Source organism: Phacochoerus africanus, chromosome 7, assembly GCF_016906955.1.
Source record: "Phacochoerus africanus isolate WHEZ1 chromosome 7, ROS_Pafr_v1, whole genome shotgun sequence".
Classification (NCBI taxonomy): Eukaryota; Metazoa; Chordata; class Mammalia; order Artiodactyla; family Suidae; genus Phacochoerus; species Phacochoerus africanus.
This window is the reverse complement of record NC_062550.1, coordinates 6,165,114-6,171,972: the sequence shown is the minus strand read 5'-3', so window position 1 is coordinate 6,171,972 and position 6,859 is coordinate 6,165,114.

Genomic DNA, 6,859 nt, shown 5'->3' with positions numbered 1-6,859 from the left:
TTGTAGTTCGGCGCTGGGAGGGACCGTTTCCAAGACGACGGCGCCGCGTGGGGCCCCGCCCTCTCCGTTCAGGCCCTCCTCTCGTGCAAACCTCTATCCCACTCCGCCCCAACGTCCCAGCTCCCGCTGGTTTTGCCGGTTGTGCTCGCAGGACCCAGCTTTCATTTGCTTGGGAAAAAGTCAGCGCGTGAATGTGGGAGTAAATGGCGTAGACCAGGGCCGTTCACAGGTGCGATCTCAACTTTCATTTACTCTTTCATCCATTCCACAAATAACAGTGAATGCACTCGGGGGAGTTCCCTGGTGGCTCAGCGAGTTAAGGTTACGGCATCGTCCCTGCTGTGACTCAGGTTCAATTCCTGGCTGGGGAGCAGGCACAACCAAAAAACCCCCAAATCTTTCAAAACCAAAACCAAAACCAAAAAACAGCCTTCTCAGAGTTTACATTCTAAAGAAACTATAAACACATGAAGAAGTAAACTATAAAGTACCTGGTGTCATGCAAAGTGCTGAAGAGAAAACCGAAGGTGGAATGGGGAGTGCGGTAAAGAGAAGCGTTGTAATTTTAAATTAAGGGGAGGGGAGTTCCTGCTGTGGAGCTGTGGGTTATGGACCCAGTGGTGCCGCTGGGATTCTATCCCTGGCCAGGGAACTTCCATATGCCCAAAAAACAAACGAACAAAAAACAAGGTGATGACCTCACTGAAGCGACATTTGAGCGGCTACTGAGGAAGGTGAGGGAGCAAGGTGTTCATTGGAGAGAATCCTGGGCAGAAGGAACTGGCAAGAACCACTGGAGCCTACCTGTCACGGTAGAATCAGGAAGGAAGCACAGTGGGCCAGAACAAGAATCAGTGACAGGGCAGGGACCCTAGCAGCTCAGAGAGGATCGGGTAGACCCCCAGAAGCATTTTATTTTTAATTTTAATTTTTATTTTTTTGTCTTTTTAGGGCTGCACCGAGGCACATGGAGGTTCTCAGGCTAGGGGTCGAATTGGAGCTACAGCTGCCGGCCTACACCACAGCCACAGCAATGCAGGATCTGAGCCGCATCTGTGACCTACACCACAGCTCACGGAACGCTGGATCCTTAATCCACTGAGCGAGGCCAGGGATGGAAGCCGCCTCCTCACGAATACCAGTCAGGTTCATTAACCGCTGAGCCACGACGTGAACTCCCAGAAGCGCTTTAATTGCTAGTGAGTGTGATGGGGGACCGCTGCGGGATCTTGAGAGAGGAGTGATGTGTAAACAGTCGCTTTAGCTGCTGAGTTGCAATTAGACCGTGGAATGGCCAGGGTAGCAGCAGGATTTCTTAGGACACCATCACAATAATCTAGAGGAAAGAAGATGGCTTGGTCACCAGGGAAGTGGCAGTGGAGGTGATGAGAAGTGGTCGGATTCTGGGTATGCTTTGAATCATTCCAATAGGATTTACTGAGAGATGCAGTGTGAGAAAAAAGAGAAATACAGGACTCCTGCCAGGTTTCGATATCTGAACAGCCAGAAGAATGGTGTCATTTATTGAGATGGGAAGAATGTAGGAAAGATGGGTAGATCCAGACTTCACTGTGGACCATGTTGAGATGGGGAGGTCTGACCTGGGGAAATACATGTGGGAACTGCTGATGTAGAGATGCCATTAAAAGCTAAGAGAGGGAGTTCCCGTCGTGGCGCAGTGGTTAACGAATCCAACTAGGAACCATGAGGTTGCGGGTTCGGTCCCTGCCCTTGCTCAGTGGGTTACCGATCCGGCGTTGCCGTGAGCTGTGGTGTAGGTTGCAGACGCAGCTCGGATCCCGCGTTGCTGTGGCTCTGGCGTAGGCTGGCAGCTACAGCTCCGATTCGACCCCTAGCCTGGGAACCTCCATATGCCGCGGGAGCGCCCCAAGAAATAGCAACAACAACAACAAAAGACAAAAAAAAAAAAAAAACTAAGAGAGGAATTCCCTTTTGGCGCAGCAGGTAAGGATCTGGTGTTGTCACTGCTGTGTCGTGGGTTCAATCCCTAGCCCAGGAACTTCCCCCTGTTTTTCCCCTGATTAGGTACCGTTACATACAGCTGAAGTGTCCTATTGCTTAAAGCAGCAGTCGATGCATAACTGTTTCTGTCTAGCATGATTCCATACTGAGAGACACTTGGTCCCAAATACTTTTTTTCTTGAATATTATGAAAGTCCTGTTAACTACTTTTGCGATGTGTGACACATAATGGTTGTCTTTAAAAAAAGAAATATTGGGGAGTTCCCATCGTGGCGCAGTGGTTAACGAATCCGACTAGGAACCATGAGGTTGCGGGTTCGGTCCCTGCCCTTGCTCAGTGGGTTAACGATCCGGCGCTGCCGTGAGCTGTGGTGTAGGTTGCAGACGCAGCTCGGATCCCGCGTTGCTGTGGCTCTGGCGTAGGCCGGTGGCTGCAGCTCCGATTCAACCCCTAGCCTGGGAGCCTCCGTATGCCGCGGGAGCGGCCCAAGAAATAGCAAAAAGACAAAAAAAAAAAAATTGGGCATTCCTGTTGTGGCTCAGCAGGTTAGGAACCTGACTAGTATCCAAGAGGATGCAGGTTCAATCCCTGGCCTCGCTCAGTGGGTTAAGGATCTGGTGTTGCCATGAGCTATGGTGTAGGTTGCTGTGGCTCAGATCCCGAGTTGCTGTGGTTGTGGTGTAGGGTGGCAGCTGCACCTCCAATTAGACCCCTAGCCTGGGAACTTCCATATGCCTTGGGTGCAGCCCTATAAAGACAAAAGACCAAAAAGAAGAAAGAAAAGAAAAAAAAATCATCTAAAATCCAGCAATTCGGAGTTCCTGCTGTGGCTCAGTGGAAACAAACCCAACTAGTACCTATGAGGACACAGATTTGATCCCTGGACTCACTCAGTGGGTTAAGGATCCCTCGTGGCTGTGGCTGTGGTGTAGAAATTATTAATTTCTAAAAGCGCCTTCTACAGTTAAAGAGAGAAACAGAGGAGAATGTCCTTTTTTTTTTGGCCAAGCCTACAGCATGTGTAAGTTCCTGGGCCAGGGATCGAACTTGCGCCACAGCTGAAACCGGAGCCACAGCTGTGACAACTGCCAGATCTTTAACCCACTGAGCCACAAGGGAACTCCTCAATTCTTTTTATTTGTTGGTTTTTGTTTTATAGGCCAGGATAGGATCCATCTTGGTATACATTCCATAAATGTTTAAAAATAATGTGTCTTTTGTTGGGTGAAATATTCTATGTTGATAGGATCCTGTTGGTTGAGATAGTATTGTTTGGTTCTTCTACATCCTTGCTGGTTTTCTGTCTAGTTACACCTATTATTAAGAGAGGAGGGGAGTTCTCGCTGTGGTGCAGTGGAAATGAATCTGACTAGTATCCATGAGGAGGCGGGTTTGATCCCTGGCCTCGCTCAATGGTTTAAGGATCCAGTGTTGCTGTGAGCTGTGGTGTATGTAGGTCTGCAGCTACATAAAGCTCCCATTTAACCCCTGGCCTGGGAACTTCCATATGTTTGGGTGTGGCTCTAAAAAGCCGAAAAACCCTAAAAAAACAAAAAACAAACAAACAAACAAAAAGCAAACAAACAAAAAGAGCAGGGTGTTGAAGCTCCCTTGTGGAGCAGTGGGTTAAGAATCTGACACTGCCGCAGCTGTTGTACAGGGCAGCTGTTGTGCAGGTGACAACTGCAGTGTTGATCCCCAGCCCAGTAACTTCCACTTGCCATGGTGTGGCCAGGAAAAAAAAAAAAAGAGAGAGAGAGAGAGAGAGAGAGAGAGGTGTTGAAGTTTCCAGTGTAAATATGGATTTGCTATTCTTGTTTTTTTCCTTTTCGGGATTGTTAACTGCTGAGCCACAAAGGGAACTCCCTGCTCTTCTTTCAATTCTATCAGTTTTGCAGCTCTGTTTTTAGTGGGTTTTTTTGTTGGTTTTTGTCTTTTCTAGGGCCGCACTCACAGCATATGGAGGTTCCCAGGCTAGGGGTCGAATCGGAGCCATAGCCCATGGCTTACACCACAGCCACAGCAACTCGGGATCTGAGCCGCATCTGTGACCTACACCACAGCTCACGGCAACACCAGATCCTTAACCCACTGAATGAGGCCAGGGATCAAACCCAAAACCTCATGGTTCCTAGTGGGATTCATTTCCACTGTGCCATGACAGGAACTCCCCTCAACCTACTTACATTTGAAGTGAGTTTCTTGTAGTTTGCATGCACTTAGGTTATGCTTTTTCATCCACTTTGCCAATCTCTTACTTACCTACTTATTTATTTATGGCCATGCCTGGGGCACGAGGAAGTTCCTGGGCCAGGGATGAACTTGAGCCACAGCAGTGACAACACTGAATGCTTAACTGCTAGGCCACCTGGGAACTTCCCATCTGCATTTAACACACTTATCGATGCTAGGGCCCAAGTCTCCTGTTTTTCATTTTTTCAGCTTTCCTGTGGGTTATTTGGACATTTTTTAAAGAATTCCATTTTGCTTTATCTATAGTGTTTTGGGGTGTGTTATCTTTTTTTTTTTTCTTTTCTTTTCTTTTCTTTTAGGGCCACACCCGAAGCACATGGAAATCCCCAGGCTAGGGGTTGAATTGGAGCTGTAGCTGCTGGCCTACGCCACAGCCATAGCAATGCGGGATGGGAGCCAAGTCTGTGGCTTACACCACAGTTCACGGCAATGCAGGGGCCCTAACCCGCTGAGTGAGGCCAGGGATTGAACCTGGGTCCCCAAGGATACTAATCGGTTTGTTACGGCTGAGCCACAATGGGAACTCTGTGGGGTGTGTTATCTTTTTTAGCAATCGTTCTAATAATTATGTTATATATACACATAAGGTACTACAGTATATTGTTATTGACATTTTTATCAATGTTACTGACATTTCTAAGTGTAGAAGCCTTCCTGTTTTTTCTTTATATTTTCTGTCTTTGCTAAGCCTTTATATTTTTTCAATTGTTTCAAGTGTTTTCATAATTGCTCAGACACATTTTTATAATGGATTTTTTTTTTCCTGCAATTGCAGCATGTGGAAGTTCCCAGGCCAAGGATTGAGGCTTCACCACGGCAACAACCCAAGCTGCTCCAATGACAATGCCAGACCCTTCACGCAGTGAGGTGCAAGGGAACTCCCTCTAATGGCTGCTATTTTTTTTTTTTTTTTTTTTTTTTTTTGCTTTTTAGGGCTGCACTCAGGGTATATGCAAGTTCCCAGATTAGGGGTCCAACTGGAGCAATAGCTGCCAGCCTACGCCACAGCCACAGCAACACCAGATCCAAGCCGCATTGGCAACCTACACCACAGCTCATGGCAATACCAGATCCTTAACCCACTGAGCGAGGCCAGGGATTGAACCTGCAACCTCATGGCTCCTAGTTGGATTTGTTTCCGCTGCACCACAGCAGGAACTTCTAACGGCTGCTTTTAAATCTTTGTCAATCACTCCAACATCTGTCATCTCAGTGTTTTCTCCTTTAGGTTGAGATTTTCCTGATCTTTGGCAGGAGTGATTTTTGACGGAAACATGGATACTTTGGGTATTATGAGGACTCTGGATCTCATTTAAATCTTTAGTTTTAACAGACCTCCTCTGATAGGCATGAGAAGGCACTACTTCATTACTGCCTCTTCCTGTGTGGGTACAAGTGCCTCCTGTTCTTGCTGGGGGCAGTGAGCGCCATCATCCCACTACACTTCCGGTGATACCGATTCAGACACACTGGGGTGCCCCACTTCTCCTTTTGTGGCCTCCACTGACACCACCCCAGAGTTTTGGGGTGCCCCCAATACGGCATAGCGAGGATGAAAGTCTAGAGCCCAAACTGCCTTCACGGCAAAGGTGGGGCTGCAGTTTTCTTTCAGTCTTGTTAAGCTCTCCCCTTTCCAGTCCTCATTTGGGTTTTCTGGCTTGTGGGTCAGCTTCTCCACCAGCTTGGCATACATGAAGCCAAAAGAAAACCTGGGAACTCAATGCCAGCCATTCAGTAGGTCCCAAGGTCCCCAGCCAGTCCTCTCCACCTTTCAGTCTTATGTTTGTTTTCTATAAAATATTCAGGACTGTATTCAGTGGAAAGGACAGGGAGGGATAAGTACTTCCATTCTATCTTCCCAGAGTGGAAGCGTTCCACTTTTAATGTCCCAATAAACGAGCCATACGGGACTGTTGAATGACATGGCCACTGTGGAAACGAGAGTGGTGAGTTGGGGTATCATGAGGACCACAATGGACTATTATTCAGCCTTAAAAAGGAAATTCGAACACACGATACCACATGGGTGAACCTTGAAGACATTATGCTAAGTGAAGACAATTACTACATGATTCTACTTACATGATTAGTCAAAATCATAAAAACAGAGGGAGTTCCCGTCGTAGCTCAGCAGAAACAAATCCGACTAGTATCCATGAGGACACAGGTTCGATCCCTGGCCTTGCTCAGTGGGTCGGGGATCTGGCGTTGCTATGAGCTGTGGTGTAGGCTGAGGATGCAGCTTAGATCCGTGTTGCTGTGGCTGTGGTGTAGGCCGGCAGCTGTAGCTCTGATTAGACCCCTAGGCTGGGAACTTCCATATGCTGAAGGTGCAGCCCTAAAAAGCAAAAAACAAAACAGAAACAAACAAACATAAAAACAGAATGGTAGTTGCCAGGGGCTGGGGGAGGAGGATGGGGGTGAGAACGAGGAGCTGGTGTCAAGGGGGAGGAGGATGGGGGTGATGGCTGTACATCAGTGTGAATGTATTTAATGCCTCTGAACTACACATTTGTAAACGGTTAATACATTTTGTGTCCTTTACCACAAAAACACAAAACCTAACAAATTTTTTTCCCCTAATGCAGAGTTGATCCAGGAGGTAAGTTTTCACCGGTAAGT